The sequence below is a fragment of the Myodes glareolus genome, chromosome 6 (assembly GCF_982192425.1).
Source record: "Myodes glareolus chromosome 6, mMyoGla1.1, whole genome shotgun sequence".
NCBI classification, from domain to species: Eukaryota; Metazoa; Chordata; class Mammalia; order Rodentia; family Cricetidae; genus Myodes; species Myodes glareolus.
Genome location: NC_142031.1, coordinates 16334599 through 16352743, shown reverse-complemented (window position 1 = coordinate 16352743; position 18145 = coordinate 16334599). Strand labels below are relative to the sequence as shown.

Sequence of the window (18145 nt, the reverse complement as noted above, 5' to 3'; positions counted from 1 at the left end):
GTTAAACAAATGCAACGTAAAAGATTGCAGCACATCTTTGTATGGTTAGGCTGATATTCCACAGCATACATGAATATAACACATCTTCATTAATATACCACAACAGAGCCTAAAATTGGCCATGAGTTTGGAGTGTAACAGATACCAAATGGGTGTAGAGGGTTGGTGGAGCACCAATTGCAACCCCTGAGGGCTGGGAGCTTGGTCTGTGCTGCGCATTGCTTAACACCTGCAATCCAGTCCATAACCTGTATGTCCTCGGTCACTGTAAAACACCAATGGAGGCAGACGAAGGCAGATATAAGCGTGTCTCCTTTCTTCAGGGATGCCTTATTATATGAGGCTACATGGAAGCAAAACAGAGTCATATGATGAGTTTAGAGTCAGGGTGAGCCGGAGATGCCACTGGCCTTGACCTCACAGACCCTAGCTAGCCCAGCACAACTCCCAGGCTAGAGATGCTTCTGAGGGAAAATGTAGAGAGCCTGAGAAATATTATTTTTCCAGCCCTTAGAAAGCATCTATAAATTGGGCATGGTGTTACTTGCCTGAAACCCAAGCACTTGAGAAGCAGAGGCAAAAGAATTATGAGTTCAAGGCCACCCAGGACTACATAGCGACACCCTGTGACATGCTGTTGGCGGACCTCTGATGAACTGGGGGACAATTTTTATTTTCCTGGAGCATGCTGTATCCGACTGCTATGTTGTTTCCCCTTGGTTGGTGTTGGTCTTAGCTCTGTATCTCCCCGCCCAACCCTTGCTTACCCTTCTCCAAACTCCCAGCTTTGTGAGGGTGTGGGCTGTGTCTGTTTTGTGTTCCTGGCTTCAGAGGCTGGCCAGCGCTTCACAGTGCATATCAGACAGCAGATGCCCGTGAGCAGACAGTAGAGACTTGCTGGGTTTAAGAAATTAATGAATTCTCAGCTATTTATTGAAGAGAATTCTCTCAGGATGCCTCCTAGGTAATGCTTCTCGGAAGTGCCCTGAGTGATTGAACGTTTCTACATTTGTGGCTTGAAAATTCACTGAATGGGGACTCTGGGATCTGGAGTCAGTCTCTGGGTCTCTCAGGCCCTGACTTCTATCCATGGCCTGAAAGTGGTCCTCGGTGTCCAGTATGAGTCTAAATCGGCCATGGAGGCAGGTCCAGCCTCTGCTTGGGAAAGGGTGATTTCATGGAAGAAGCCTTGGGATGCCAGTGCCTGGGTTCAGGGGAGGTTGTAGAGTGCCTGTCCTGAGCAAAGGCACATGGGCCAGGTCTGCATTGTGTTGATCAAGGTCTTGAACTAACAGGCATGTATTATGATAATTGTTGCATATGCATGCATGTGTGTGTGACGTGTGTGTGTGTGTGTGTGTGTGTGTGTGTGTGTATGGATTTTGCATCTCTGCATAGGGGCACATGTACACGTGTACATGTGGAGGTCAGAGGTTGACATAAGGCGTCTTTCTCCATTTGTTAAGGCAGAGTTTCTTGTTGAACATGGAGCTCATTGATTCCAGGGATTCTGGTTCACTAGCCCAAGGGTCCTGCCTCTTCCTTCTGAGGACTGAGACTACAGTAGGCCCCCATACCTGCCCACACCCACCCACACCCACCCACAACTGCCCAGCTTTTCATATGGGTGCTGAGGATCTTTACTCTAATCCTCACGTTTCCGTGGCAAGTATTTGTCCACTAAGCCATCTTCCTAGTTCCTATTTTATAAAAATAATAAATAACAGTACCACGAAAATAATGCCAGCAAGTTGCCCATGTTAGTTCATAAACAAGTTTGCTCATTCACTCTCCAGACTCCCTTAAATCCAGGCTCTCAGCGTCCTCCCTGCCCTCACCTCTTCCCTGGGCCCTGTGCAGAGACCCTTCGCTCTTCTTCCCCCACCACACTGTGCGCTTCTCGCTTGGCAGCTGCAGAGAGACATTTTAGCAACGAAACTTAAATCCCTCCCCTGTTCTGTTTAAGACACTTTAGGGACTAAATGGTACTGAGCAAAAGCCTTCATCACGGTCTCCCTCTCCTCTCTCTTCCTCTCTTTTCTTCTCACCTCCCTCCCTTCTCTCTTTCTGACCTGGGGTTCAGCTACTTCCTTCTTGGTCCTTCAATCTCGATGTACAGGGTCTCCCTCTCACCCTGCCTTCCCTTCCTGGAATGCTCCGATCCTTGTTTTTTTCATGAATATCTCCTTAAAGCTTTAGCACAAACACCACCTCCTCAGGGATGGAGCTATGTCTCCATGACCAAGAGCTAGGAACCCGAGCCTGGCACGTAACAGGCACGTGGCAGTTAGGAATCATGGGAACAAAGTCTTCTATGCCATATCACTCCAGCATGGTGTCACACAGGAAGGAAAGGAGGGGGAAAGACTTGATTCAGCGTCTCAAGCCTTTATCTTGGGGAAGTCCAGGACAATAACACTCCAATGTAGCAACCTAGTTCGAGCACCCACAGAAAACTGTCACTAATCCAAGGTTATGCTGCTGTCCAGATAACATGGTTTTAAAGTGTTTAGGCTAAGTGCCTCCTCCACACCTTTTCACCATGCACCTCCAGATGTGGGCATCAGATGTCCCTACTACCCACTTGTAGGGAGTCCAGGTGACTAGAGTCATATGCATCATGTTATTGACTCCTACCGGTGACTCGTCAGCGTCACCATGACCCCTTGCTCTCAGTGGCAATCAAATGGTTCCTACTTAGTAAACACATTCTTGCATCCTTAAAGGGGGATCTAGGCTCAGCCTATACTTCTGGAGTTGGCTTAGGCAGAGACCAGGGTCTCCAGAAAGCCCTAGAATTCCCTTCTGGGGACTAGGCATGTGCACAGTTGGCACTCAGCAACATATGCCCCGCGGACTGGAAGCCAGGCATCCGTTGGTTGCAGGGCTGTTTCTGGCCTGTGTTGAAACTTTCTAATCACAGCAAAGACAGGGTAGTGCCTAGAAGTGAGAGGTGTCTGTTCGCCCAGATGTTATCCTGGAGCATTCTGCCAGCAACTCCTGCTTGTTCGAGGTTCCAAATCCCTGATGGGGACTTGGGGGAACCGCATGGGCCAGCCAATCTAGTTATTCGGGCAATGGTGATCAAGCCAGAAGCACTTCTGCCTGGAGCTGTGGCTTTCAGGCCGAGGGTGGCTCACAGTGGTCCTTTGTAGTTGGTGGGTGAACAACTTCAATGGCGCCTTCGTGGTTGGTTTGGAGAGACTGGCTTCATGGCTGACGGAACAGGAAGTTATTTGAGCTCTCTGGCCCTCACCATCTTGTTCTGGAAAGTGGTCGTTAAGAAGACCCCCCCCCCCCCCGCCACATGTCTGCCCAAGACTTGAGAGACTTAATTGGATAGAGCCTCCTCTGCTAGGCCACGTGAGCCACATTCATCAGCACCCAGGACAGCAATGTTTGGTTCCAGCAGTTTCAAAGCCCAGGCAGGCCGCTCTCAGGATGTTGCTGACTCAAGGGGGGGAGTCCCCAGATGACAGGTGACATCACAGTCCATCTTCACAGTGTCCTGCACACACCAGCAACACCCAGGCAGTGAAGACAGCCATGGACCCACGCCTTCCGTGCTCCAGGGCGCTCACCCAAGTGACAGATCCAGGCCTCACAGAGGTACCACAAAGGGTCTTGGTTTTGATCTCTCCTGTGTCAGTGAGAACCCTGGACACAGGCAGGTGGAAGGGCACACACACCCGTTGCTATGACCCAACCTAATCTGTGTAGAGGACGTGAGCCTTTCTTGACCTACACTAGGGTGTGGCTCCCTCTCCCCCACTGAGAAGCCTCAGGGCCCTGAACGAATGTCTCTGTGAACAGGTCTATGGATTGGGCCAATGCATACAAAAGTGGCTCCCTGAGTTCTCCCGGGCAATCAGTGGCAATGATGTTTTCTCAGAAGTCTGAAGGTGTATTCAGTCCCCTGAAGGCTCTCATCATTCTCAACTCGAACCCTGGGCCAATTTCCAGAGAGCAGAGAAATCTGGTTGGATATTCCCGGGAGCCATTCTGGGCCTCTGAGGGGCCGGCTGTTGCCATGGTGTCTGCTTTAGCTCCTCTGCGACTGGTTCCAGCCGGCATGGTTCAGGTAAGCATCAGCAGGTCATGCCTGGCTGCTGCCGATGTTGCCAGGGGATGCCAGCCCCCAAGAGGCTCTGGGGCTGTTGATGGTGGGGTAGGCGTAGGGTCCGTAGTGGCATCTTTGTTCTTGAGGCTGATCTTTCATTTTGAAAGAGTCCCTGCCTGTGTCCTGCACAGTGTTGAACACAGCATCTGGCTTCAGTGCGACCCCGATGGCTCCATCAGTTCACCTACCTGGTGCTTAGTGTTCAGCACTGTGGCTATGATGAAGGATTAAAAAACATCCCAGGGCCTGTCATCATGGAGCTTCTACTTCAGCCGAAGAGGGAACTTCTAATTAAATATGTTGATTAATGCTAATTGATGCTAATTAATTCTAATTAATGTCCAGAGAGTTAGATGGTGCTGGCTGGCCACAGAAGTTGCCCTAACTGAGAAATCTATGTAAGTTGAGGCCCCAATGAATGTGTGTTGACCAGAGGAGAAGGAGAATCTTCCTAGCAGTGAGGAAAGCATACACAAAGGTCCTGTGGTGGGAGGCATGGATGGACAGTGTAGTTGGGACAGAGAGAGAATAAGAAACAACATGGAGCAGACTTTAATCTCAAGGGTCATCAGAGAGCTTTTAAGCAGAGAGATGTGGTCTGATCGCTTTGAAAATGTTCAGGTGGCCTCCAAGGGAAGAGCTGGAGGCGTAGAAAGCGACCCTCAAGAAATACTTAACCCTGCATTTCAGACCCACCCCCACATCCCTTCCTACTGCCTTGGCTTCACTCGGGCCTCTGCACCGCGTTCACGCAGCCCTAACCAGCCCCCAGCTGGACTTGCAGTGTCCGCTCTTGTCCTGATTATCATCGGCTGCGCCTGCGGGGGCAGAGTTCCCGTCAAAAGCCTGGCTTTGATCGGACACCACGGAGTACAGGCTGTGACCACCTGCTTACAGCACAGTGTACAGACTGAGTAGTCACAGTCCCCGCTCCGTCCCCGTCCCTCCAGCTTCTGGAACACACAGTGACTTAACTCCCCAGGGCTGCTTTCTATCTGAAGCCTGGGCCTCACCCTGCAAGGTCCACCCGAGAGCAGGGTCATCTCTGGCTGGCCAGCCCTCCCTCAGGTCTCTCCTGCATGTTTCCTGTTCCCTGTTTAGGGCAAAGGGCAGATGGACCAGAGTATCTCCCCAGACCAGGGTCTTGATTTAATTCGGATGCCATAGTTAATATTGACTGTCAACTTGCCAGGATCTCGAATCACCTAGAAGACAAGGCTCTGGGCATGTCTGTGAGGGAGTTGCCTGAATTTGACTAATTAGGTGAATGGACCCACCATAAATATGGGCAGTGCCATCCCACGGGCTGTGGTGCTGAACTAAATAAAAAGGAAAAAGCCGAGCACAAGTGTCCCACTCCCTCTGCTTCTTGACTGTAGTTTTCTCATGTTCCTACTGTCATGCCTTCCCTGCCCTGATGGCCTGTGCACCCTTGAACTGTGATGGACTGAGCACCCTTGAACTGTGGTGGACTGGGCATCCTTGAACTGTGATGAACTGAGCACCCTTGAACTGTGATGGACTGAGCACCCTTGAACTGTGATGGACTGAGCACCCTTGAACTGTGATGGCCTGTGCACCCTTGAACTGTGATGGACTGAGTACCCTTGAACTGTGATGGACTGAGCACCCTTGTACTGTGATGAACTGAGCACCCTTGAACTGTGATGGACTGAGCACCCTTGAACTGTGATCCAGAACAAACACTTCCTTCCTGAAGTCGCTCTTGTCAGGTATTCTGTAACACCAACTAGAGAAGTAGCTGGTCTACCTGGTGCATTAGTTGAGGTTTTCTGAGGCACATGGGGAGACACAGAACCAATAGAATGAACATACATTGAAAGAGGATTGAAGTTGAATTACACAGCACAGTGAGAGTCGTCCAACAATGGCTGTCTCATACCTGAGAGCCTGAGAACCTGATGGTTGCTCAGTCTGTGACATTGGATACCTCGGCGTTCAAATATGGTGCTAGAGACCTGGAATGCTGTGGCCTTCTGTCCATGTGGAAAGCTTGGAGGCTGGTTCTGAAATCAGTGAAGGGATCAACAATGACAGCAACAGGATAGATGCACTCCCCAGCCAGAGTGAAGGCCAAGAGAGCAAAAGTGAAGCTTGTCTGTTTGTCTGGGTGGGACCTGAAGGTGCTGTCCACGTTCACGGTGGGTTTTCCCAAACCAGTTAAAGTGATCAAGACAATTGAGAAATGTAGGCAATCCCTCACTGAGACCAGCCCCAGATCATTCTACTGTAACAGCTGGTAAAAAAAAATATATAGAGAGCACAAAGTCATGCCCATTTTATAGATGAAAAAGTGAGGCTCAAGTTGACCCAGCAGGAAAGCAGCTGAGCTGGGATCTCTACCATGCTTTTTACAATATGGCCACTGTGTTTTCCCAAGGTGAGTGGGATGGGGGTGCCATTTAGTATCCTGGGGTTCCCTGGGATCCTGAAGGAAGGGCATCAGTAAACAATGCAAGGAAATAAAGGCAAGTGTCTTGCTCTTTCTAGAAGGTTCTCTGCCCTAGATAGTGATATTAATAGTGGGTGTTTGTGTGTTATAAGGTGTTTGTATTATGAATGAAAGTGAATTTTGCTTGCACATGGGTGCCTGTCAGACTATGCAAACTGCTTAGCTCGTAGTATCCGAAAAATATTCTAAGATTTTATAAGGAGGTATCATATCTATATTCTTGTTGTGGGGGAAAAACAAAGGCTCAAACCCCCGTTTAAAATGAACCGGATGGAGCTGAGCTAGTTCACAGTCCCTACCTCTATAATAATTGTCTTACATATGTCCAAACAATGACTTGATCTGGGTCTTAAGGTTATTAGGAGCCCACCCATATCAAAGGTCCTTATAGCTTTTTCCAGAGCCCACATTCCTCTGCGCCCTAAGGCCAGGATCCCATGTGCAGTTTTCACTTGTGTTCTCAATACTCTGACCATTCATTCATTCACCTATTCACCTAGCCATCCATTCACCCACCCATCCACCCATCCACCCATCCATCCACCCATCCACCCATCTATCTACCCATCCACCCATCCACCCATCCATCCACCCATCCACCCATCTATCTACCCATCCACCCACCCATCCACCCACCCATCCATCCACCAATTCATCCACCCATCCACCCATCCATTCATTCACCCACTCATCCACCCATCCACCCATCCATCTACCCATCCACACACCCATCCACCCACCCATTCACCCACCCATCCATCCATCCATCCATCCATCCATCCATCCATCCATCCACCCATCCATCCATCCACCCATCCACCCATCCACCCATCCACCCATCCACCCATCTACCCATCCACCCACCCATCCACCCACCCATTCACCCATCCATCCATCCATCCATCCATCCATCCATCCACCCATCCATCCATCCACCCATCCACCCATCCATCCATCTATCCATCCATCCATCCATCCATCCATCCATCCATCCATCCATCCACCCACCCATCCATACCCCCATTCATCCATCCATCCTCCCACCCTCACACCCACCCATCAATGTCCCCATCCATTTCTCCATCCACCCATCTACACACCCATCCATTTATCCATCTATTCAGACATCCATCCACCTAGTATTTATGAATACTCACTATGTGCCATGCCCTACTATATAGTAATGAAACCCAGGACAAAGGGTAGGAACCTTACGGAGACTGAAGACCAGTGCCACTCTCTACAAATCCCGCCCCCAAATCAACCAACCAAGCAAACAAAACACACGGAAACCTCTTGGTGCCTTGGCAGGAAGCTGCTATGGAATCCGACTTCAAGGAGGCCCCATTAGCTTGTCACAGGGTGTCAGTCTAAGGCATGGCCCCCAGTGACCTCACTCTTTAACTGTCGGTAAGGGGTGGAGCAGATGCTGCCGAGTGATGGGAAGAAGAGTGAGCTCAGCTGTCGCGAGTCCCTCAAGAGCATCAGTGATCAGGAAACAACTGGCAGGGTCTGGGAAGATTGTCAGGGCTGGATTTCCCCTGGGTCAGGCAGCTTGCTGAGAGCCTTTTCTAGAGGCCGACCACTACAGCTCCTGCTTAGGAGGCATCTCCCAGCACTTTGCTCTTTCTAGTGACACTTCAGGCGGCAGGGTGGGGGGCTGGGCAGGATGGGGAGGTTGAAAGACACAATGTTACCTACCTGCAGAAGCTACTGGAACAGCTGGTATATGTTCTGTCTACTTTTACGTGATGGCCTCATTCCCCACAACGATCCAGGAATGTAGCCAATGCATACCCATTTTATGGATTGAAATACTGAGGCTGGTGGCGTGAACTCTCACACCTGGGCAATGGCAGTGCCTGCATCTTGCAGCATCATAGTTTCCCAGTCAGGCTGCCTGGCTTGGGAGTCCACACTAACAAGTATCTAAGTTTCCGATCATTTGGCTTCTGAGGTGTTAAGATGGGCTCAGAGAGAGGGAAAGGGAGTCCTCCAAGTACAGATCACAGGGTCCAGAGCTTGGGATCTGGATTCCCCTGGCCTTTTGTAGGGTGGTGCCTGGGTTTTCAGATGGGTCGCCAACACTTCTGCCTCCTCAATATTTGGGGGCACTAGTAGGGTATCAACCTCAACCAGCTGCCACCTGAAACTCTGAAGCTGAAAGAACTGTATGTAGGGTTTGCTCATGACACCGATGCCCCAGAAACAAAAGTAGTTCTTCAGAGCTTCCCCCAGAAGGCAAGGGCAGGAGGGGAGCTCTTTCCCTTGCAGGAACTATGCCCTGTGATGAACTGAATCTCCCTTCCCAATGCAGGTTACTGCTCCCCAGCTACAGTAGATTCTTAATAGACACTGGCAGAAGGAGAAGAGGAGGGAGAGGAAGCGGGTAAGGAGCATGGAAGGCCAGGAAGCATGCAGCGTATAAACTGGAAGGATGGCTTTGTTCATTGGTCAGGTGACGTGAGGGCAAAGTTCACAGAAACACGAGGGACCAGAGGGCTCAGGTCTGTTTGTGGGCTGTATGTGGGTTCCACCAACGTAACTTTGCTTTTTCTTTGCTATTTTGTTTATTGCAGGCTGATCTTTCCCCAAGATGAGTTCTTCTGGGTCAAAGCTGGTGGTCCTGAATGTGCCTAGGAGAACAGGTTACGTCAGCAGCAGCTCCACGGGTCCCAGCTGCCGTGTTGCAGATCTGACGCTCATACCTTGTAACGTGGTTCTTTTCTATCCTCTGAGTCCCTTTGCCCTTTGCTGATGGCAGAGACTCTGTCTGGCAGACAGGCATCGCTGGGTGTTGCCATGGTGATGGCTATGATGTCATACAGGAGTAAATCAAATTTCGGATCTGAGCGTTGAGCAGCTCTTTTGAGAAATGCCAAGAGTTGATGCAGGAGCTGCCTGGTGCCAGCCTCCGCCTTCCGCTTTACTTCCACATCTGGATGAGGCTCATTCGTTCACTTCATTTATTCATGCATTCATTTACTCTCGTCCCAACACCTACAGTGTATAGCACACTATGCTAGGTAAACAGATGTGTGATCTGTGTGGCTGTGTAGATATTTAGCCTTATAGGAGAGATAAGAACACACAATTGTGCAACCGCTGTGATTGCCACTGTGATCTGGGCTTGGACAGAACCTTCTAGAAGTGTGCTAGCTTGACAGTGCTGGCACCCTAAAGTGTCACAGACTGGAGGGGGTTAACAAAAAAATCTATGTTCTTATGATTCTAGAGGCTGGAAGTCTGAGATCAAGAGCTACAGGGCTGGCGTCTTCTCTCTGCTTGGCTTACAGATGGCCTCTTTCATGTTGTTGTTTGGTGCTTCCCTGCTCGCTCTCTCTTCCTCCCCCCCCCATGCATGTGTGTGCGTGCATGCGTGTGTGTGCGTTTGTGTGTGTGCATGTGCACGCCCTAATCACCTTCACTTTTATATTCATTGGTCTTCCTGGATTTGAACTCTCCCCAATGACCTCATTTAAACGGAATAGTTAAGACCGTTTCCTCCCAACAGAGTTCATTCTAGGTATGGAGAATTTGTGGGCAGCATAGTCTGGCCCACAACAAGGAAGAGGGATTCAGGGCTGTGGGTGAGAAAGGGGCCGGGCAGTCCTCCCTGAAGGAATGGCATCCTGGTAGAGTCTTGAAGGATTCGAAGAGGTTTCCAGGAAGGAAGGGGTGGGGTTAGAGACAAATGTGAATGAAGAGAAACAGAAGTGCAAGGACTGAGAGCAGGCAGCCTCCTGCTGAGTTCGGGTCATCACCAGGGGACCGGCATTGCTGGAGTAAGGTGTGCACGCACTGAGACTGTGCAGAACTCTGAAGGTGGACTGGGAATCTGGACTGTCCCCAAACAGTTAAGTAGAAGATCAACTTGATCAAAACTGTCCTTTGAAACATAGCTAGTCTGGTACTCCTGGGAAGTCTGCTCTTTTCCCAGTGTTCTGCCATAGTAGCGGAAGGTGGTATTTTTACCTTAGGTTCTGCCCTCTTTCCTGACCCCTGCTATGGCTTCCTTTGCATAGAGCACATTTTCCAGAATTGCTGCATTGCTGCAATATCAGCAGACATGATATAAGGGGAGCCTTCAGAAGCGCCGTGGGCTGGGGAGAAGGCTCTGCGGTTGGTTTTGTTGGGCGAGGAAGAGGACTGGAGTTCAGATGCCCAGAACCCACACAAATGCTGGATGGGCAAGGTGGTTTGCCCGTCATTCCAGCCTCAAAAGGTAGAGACAGGACGTCCATGAGCAGGCTGGCCAGCGAGACCTGCAGAGCCGGCAAGCTCTGAGTTTGACTGAGAGGGTCTACCTTCAAGAATAAGATGAAAGAATCATTCAGGAAAATTCCTGAGATCAAGCTTGGGCCTCCACCTGCGCATGCACACCCCCCACTCCTGTCCACACACCCAAAGAGAGAAAAAGCATTTGCAGAGTCTGATTGACATTTTAGGAGATCAGAAGTCTCCCCGCAGCCTGAAGTTTTAACCCAGACAAATCACAAATCCATCAGCAAGAAAAACAAATGCTCATTGAGGCAACTCATCTGGATTGGGCAGAAGCGTTGCTTGTTATGTAGCATCATCCTAGCCAGAGCTGACTCATACAGTGAGCAGGAGTTGGGAATGTCTTTAATTAAGGTGATGACAATGGGGCTGGAGAGACTGGGCAGACACAAGGTAGATACTTGCAACCTACAGCATTCTGGTGCTATTTAAGGGCTGGGTGGGTCCACCAGTAACAGAGCATGGTGTGTGTGTTGGGGGGGGGAGGGCTAACCCACCAAATAAGGGGTTTATCATCAGATAAGAGACCCCATCAATTAAAGATGGGGTTGTGTATGTGTCTGTTGGGGCTATCGCAAAGACTCTACCATAGTCCTGGTTGTTCAGATAGCAGGAATCTGTCTCACACAATTTGGGGGCTAGATGCCCTAGATCAAGGAGTTGTCTGAGTCAGCTTCTAGTGTGGCTGTGTCTTCTGGCCCTCTCTCGGCCTCTCACCTGTGGACACTCTTCCCATAGCCTTCCCTCTTCTTGTGAGGACAGTCCTAAGGAACGAAGAGCTAGACTTCGGTGCGACCCCACTGTCTTCCCACACTGTTCCATTAGGAGTTGTGGGGACACAGTCTGCAGCCGGTGGCACCTCCTAGGTGCCAGGTGCCGAATGTCAGAGCAAATGCTGCAAGGTTTCTTAGGACAGAGAAGAGGGAAGTCACGCCTCATCCATGACCTTCATCAGTCAAAGCAAGTGGGCATGGGGCGGGCAAGCCATCTCAGAGCGGTTGAGGGGTATGGAAGATGGGAGGGACAAGGTACCCGTCTTTGAGGGTACTCTGAGGAGTGTGGATGGCACCTTCCGAATTCTCTCTGTCACCACCAGTGAATGTGGCAGTTATTTGGGGGACAGAGCCCTTTGCAGACCAAAGCATCCTTGAAGAGTTTCCTTTCGCCTATACTTCTGTCATCCGAGAACACACGTCCTTGTCATCTGGCTCTTAAAGAGAATCGCCATTGTCCTGTGTGAGAAAATGAAGGACCTCACGGTGCATCTTCCAGTCTTTTTTTAAAAATATGTATTTATTTATTATGTATACAATATTCTGTTTGTGTGTATGCCTGCAGACCAGAAGAGGGCACCAGACCCCATTACAGATGGTTGTGACCCACCATGTGGTTGCTGGGAATTGAACTCAAGACCTTTGGAAGAGCAGGCAATGCTCTTAACCTCTGAGCCATCTCTCCAGCCCCCCCCCATCTTCCAGTCTTCTAAGGCTGATGAGGCTGGCGACTTGAGAGTCTATGTTCTGTTTCTCCATTCTGCTCCCTTTTTGTGATGACAACACAGTCCCAATGTGCCTTCCCTGACCCTCCTCTGTGCTGGGAGCTGCTGTTGGTAAAGTTGTCAATCAAGGGATCCTGATCATCATCCAGGCAAAGGGTGGGCACGGTACCTGAGATGTACCTGGAGTTCAAATATAAAGGGAAGTCACAGGAAGGTGTTTGGGCACCTTCTCCCCCTCTTCCCTTTCCAAACTCCACCCCTTAGAAAGTCCACTAAGGGATGGTTCCTCCCCCTGAGATGCTGAAGACAACACCTACAGGGTATTTAAGCTGCAGCCTCTAGACCTGCCCCATGGTTTCTCCTCCCCCAGAGTACCTGGGAGTTGCTTTGCTCAGATTAAACCTGGTCTTATTAATTTGGCTTGATCTGGTTTATTGCATCGGTGGAGAGACTTAATACTGGGGTACAGAAACCTTTCAGAAGGCAGTACTTGACAGTACCTGTTCAGGTGGAAGCTCCACCTCAGTCTCCTCTCTCTCTCTCTCTCTCTCTCTCTCTCTCTCTCTCTCTCTCTCTCTCCAAACCCTGTCCCATCTCAGAAAACCCACTGTTTGGTGGTTCCTCTCCCAGAGATGCTCAAGACCACACCTACAGGGTATTTAAACTGCCCCCAGAAACTGGCTATGCATTTGTCCATCTCTTCTTCCTGCCCTCTCTAGGGGCTGGAGAATTTCCTGGGAGCATTTTAACAGTAAACCTGGACTTTTAACTTTTAATTTGGTTTCATTTGGATTACTGCATTGGTAGGGAGAGTTAATATCTACATACAGAAACCTTTCAAGTACCTGTCTTAGTCTGAGTTTCTATTGCTGTAAAGAGACACCATGATTGTGACAGCTCTTACAAAGAAAACATTTAATTTGGGTGGCTCCCTTACAGTTCAGAGTTTCAGTCCATTATCGTCACGGCAGGGAGCATGGTGGTATGCAGGTAGATATGGTTCTGGCTACATTTTGGCTTGTAGGGAGCAGGAAGTCTACTGAGACAATGGGCAGTATCCTGAGCATAGGAAACCGCAAAGCCCATCCTCACAGTGACACACTTCCTCCAATAAGGCTACACCTACTCCAACAAAGCCACACCTCCTAATAGTACCACTCCCTGTGAGAGTTATGGGGGCTGATTACATTCAAACTAATACATGTACTGAAATGTACCTGGAGTTTAAAGGAAACTCCCCGGAAGGCAGCAGCTGGGTGAGCATTATTCATCCTCAGGCCTGAATGCTTCCCATCTGTTCTAAGGTCTGGTTGGTTCGTTCCACTTTTTCCTCTGACCTGAAAGCTTCCTCAAACCCCCACAGTGAATCCCCTTCCTTCTGTTCTTTCCTTATGTCACAAGCTCCAATTTACATGGTTAGCATATACGTGCTGTACAAAATGAGAGGTTCCACTGCGACATCTCCTTACAGGGAAGCCACGCACGTTGGTCACACCCACCCACCTCACCCACGCCACCCTTTATTGTCCCCTCAGTCTTTCTGTTCATCCCCTTCTTTTATCCAAAGCATCCGACTTCCACTTCCACGCCACATATAAAACCCAGAGTTCACACAGGAAAACGTGTGACGTTTGTCTTTCCGCATCTGGCTTATTGGTTTAACATGACAACCATCAGTCCTGTCTCCTTCCCACAGATGACATAATCTTCCTATGGCTGACTCAGGTGCCTTTGAATACACATCCAGGAACCGTACAGCTGGACCATGGGGGTAGTCCCATTTTTACTGGCTTTTATTTTCGTACTGATTTCTGCAGTGACTGGAAGGATCCACATTCCTGCCATCAGTGGATCAGGATTCCTCCCCATCCCCCTGACCCTGGCACCGCCACCAGCACCTGTTGTCTGCTTCCTGGATGCTAGCCCATCTGACTGTGCCCAGGGGGAATCTCACTATGGCTTTGATTGACGTATCCCTTATGGCTAAGGTTGTGGCTTTTTTTTTCTTTTTTTTTTCTGCCTGTAGGTACTGGCTCCAGTATCTATTTTGTTGTTGTTGTTACTGCTGTTGTTGCTGTTGTTGGTATAGTTGTTGTTGTTTTTCTTGTTGTTGCTGTTGTTGTTGCTGTTGCTGTTGTTGCTGTTTAATGCGAACTCCTGCATCGACTCTGTTCTGTGCAGCCCATGGTCTCTCCCACCGTCATAGCTGCAGGAGTCCGATGCAGCATGTGTATATGGAGGCCTGAAGAGGCTGTGACTTGGGAAAACCTCTCTGGAGGTACAGTGTCCTTTCTGGGAAGCATTCAGAATGTTCAGGGAAGGCGACTTAGTGGGTAATGCGCCATGTGAGATGAGGACCCGAGTTGGGTCCCCAGACCCCACACAAAAGGCAGGTGCGACACTATCTGCCATCTCAGTGCGGGAGATGGGGCGGAAACTACTGGAACTCCCTGGCTCCAGGTCCCAGAGACAGCCTGTTTCAACCAAACAAGGGGGATATAGCTCTTGAGGAATGACACTAGGGTTGACCTCTGGATTCCACATGTTTGCATGCACACACACAAATATGCATACACCACACACACACACACACACACACACACACACACACACGAAGTTGTGTTCTCTGAAGACATGTGGCATGGCTTTCTTCCCTGCAGCATGTTGACTACATGGACAGAAAACAGACTTCCTGTCTTCTAGTTTAGCTGGAGAAGGAGGCACAGGGCGGTCTCAGGCGTCTTCTGTCTCCGCCTTCTTCCTACCTGCTTTTACAAAGAGCAGGCATCCGCGCTGGCTCCCGGCGGTCAGTAACTAGCCGGGTGGATTCGTACAGGCGCTCCAAACTCTGTGGATCCTGGTTTCCTTATCTAAGTGGAACTAAAAATACTGCCTCTTTTAAGCCGGGTATGACAACGAGCCTGGGTTACACAGGGAAGGGTCTCCAAACAAAATACTCCCCCCAGCAAAGAATGCATGAAAACAAAACAAAAGTAAACACCGAGCCAGACCCTCAAAAAATAAACTCCACAACGGCGGCTTCTTTTCTTCCTTTCCTTTTTCTTTTTTCATTTTCCCCTTTTATTGAAAATGGATGTTTTTCTCACATAATATATCTTAAGTATGGATTCCCCTCCCTCTTCTCCTCCCAGCTTCTCCCCACCTCCCCTCCCATCCTGATCTACCCTGTTTCTGTCTCTCATTAGAAAATGAACAGGCTTTTAAGAGATAATAATAAAATAAGCTAAAACAAAAACAAGTACATCAGAATTGGACCAAAAAAACCATAATCAAACATCCAAACAAAAACAACAACTCCTCAAAAAACAACAACAAAGACATAAAGAAAAGAGCCCATGAGAAGACACAAGAAACAGAGGCCCACTCAGTTGTGCTCTGGGGAGTCCTCTGAAAATGTTAAACTGGAAGTCATAATAGATATGCAAAACCCCTGTAGGGTAAAAGGGATAGAAAAAAATATATTTTATAAATAAAATAAAATAGTCCTTAAAGGGTGGATGGGATTTTTAGATAGACGAAGGGAAAGGGCGCCCTGGGTTAAAGGACTCAAGATCAAGAACACAGGAATCGAGTGAGTGCTTTGTCAGAGTCTACACAGCAAGGCAATGCAAGCATAGGCTGGATTGTGGCCTCAAATTCACACATCCAAGTGCTAATACTAGTGCCTCAGCATGTGACCTTGTCTAGAAAGTACCCTTCCAGATGTCATTCGTAGAGCTGAGGTTCCTCCGGGGTTGGTGAGCCCCTAGGCCAGCATCACAGGCGTCCTTATGGAAGGGAGACATTAGGGTGCAGAAGTGCTCAAATGGGGAGATGATTGGTGGGTGGCGTTTTGCTGGGGCTGCCCTGGCGAGCCCAGGCAGGGACGCTGAGTTTGTACTGGCAGGTGGCCCCAAGACCAAGAAGGGTTGCTGTGTGCTTGGGGACAGATCAGCCACAAGTCACAGAAGAGAAGGAGTGAGGGATGACTGCCTGGCTCCTGAGGAACAAGTTCCCTGTGGGGACCTGGGGCCAGGTTAAAAGCACTCCTTGCCAGGCGTGGTGGTACACGCCTGTGACCCTCGCACTTGAGAGGTTGAGGCAGGAAGATCATAAGATTTAAGGGCTGGTGGGGTTAGATGTTGGGAGCCACCTGGAGGCACAGGTGGTCCTGCAGTTTGGAGGTATACCTGGCTTGGCCGCGTGGGGCTGAGCACCCTTGCCTGCACCCTTGCTTGCACATGCTCAGACCAGCAGAATGGCATTAACCAATCAGGACAGCGTTCAAGCCTCTCCACCGTTTAAAAGCAGCTGCCTCTGGACTCTACTTCCTCTCTCTAAGCTTTCTCTTGTCCCTGCTCTATCTTCCCTTCCCCCAATTTTCCTCAATCAAAGGGCTCCGAATAAAGACGTGACCAGGGAAGGAATTCTCGTTTTTAGTGGCGTTCATTCCTGCTGGACAGGAAGCGTGCCGCAACTGGTGCTCGAAACCCCGGGACGCCGAGGGACCCTGACAACTACGCCGGGGCACCCTGAGAAGGAAGCGCCCAGCAACAGGTGCTGAAAGCCCGGGAGAAAGAGCCGAAATCAGACACCAGGACACAGAGAGCCGTGAATTTCAGAACTCTGAACACATGGAGCGGTGAGTGACGTCAGTTAAATCCTCCAGAAAGGGGAGGAAAAAGAATGGAAAAAGTATAGGCCTAAAAAGAAAAGAAAATAGAAAGAATCAAAGTTAAGGTATCTGAAAGAAGGTACAGAAAGCAACAGGGAAGAAAAATTCCTTAAGTTCAGTGCAGGAGGAGTGTGAAAAAACAGCAGCCAAAAAAGGTGAGGTTTACGGTTGGGAGATCCGCGGCTTCCTCCGTCCGTACTCGCTGTTAGAGACCGGGGCAACAGTCTCGTAGGGAGGCGGGCTTGATCGAGTTCGAAGACTGCCTTTCCTGTTCTTAAAGAGCCACAGAACTTTCTGAGGTGATTTTCGCCTAATTTTGATAAGAGAGCTCAGTCTCTGGCTCTCACGTACAGAAAACTTTAATTTTGATTGAGGAAGCGGCCGGGCGGTGGTGGCGCACGCCTTTAATCCCAGCACTCGGGAGGCAGAGGCGGAAGCTGCGTGGTGAGCAGCAGCGCCGCTAAAGACCTAAAGACGGAGAGGGGCCAAACTCTGAACCGCGTTTCCATAGCAACATGGGCGGGCGGAGGAAGCTCACCGGCGGGGCCACGTGCTGAGTGCTCGTCACTCCCCGGCCCCTGGGAAGGTCTGAGACTGGGGCCCCCCGCGGCCCTAACCGGGCCCTCCACGCACGCGCAGGCAGACCGGGCAGGAGAGGCCCCCAGGCCCCCCCTCGCCGGAGCTTGGAAAAGGCTCACGGCCGGCGGTGCGAGTTCTATGCCTGAGGTGAGGCAGGGTACACAGTTCGCAGGTACGGGATGAACCGGCGAGCCCGCGCACGGCCCGGGGCGGGGCCATGCGGAGCACGCCATAATGGGCCTCAGAGGCGGAGCTGTGGCAGCCGCCGCCGTCCGCTGCTGCTGTCGCCGCTCACAGCCGCTGTCGCCAAAAATTTAGTCAGATAAAAACATTTGTCGCCAAAAATTCAGTCAGATAAAAACATTTATCCCCCCAAAAAATTCACATCGTCCCTTTGTCAGCAGGAAGTAGTCAGATTGATGGTCTACGCCCATTTTCCCTCAAAGAACTGGTCCTAATTATCATAATAAAGGCGCGTCAACCTGGTTACCATTACCTATTGCCTCTGGCAACGGGTGG

The 18145-nt window shown here is 50.0% G+C and overlaps 1 pseudogene; it reads left to right on the top strand.

Moving 5' to 3' along the window:
* Nucleotides 1–17569: 17569 nt before the first annotated feature.
* LOC148121662 (Nuclear RNase P) lies at nucleotides 17570–17801 on the top strand (annotated as a pseudogene).
* Nucleotides 17802–18145: the final 344 nt, after the last annotated feature.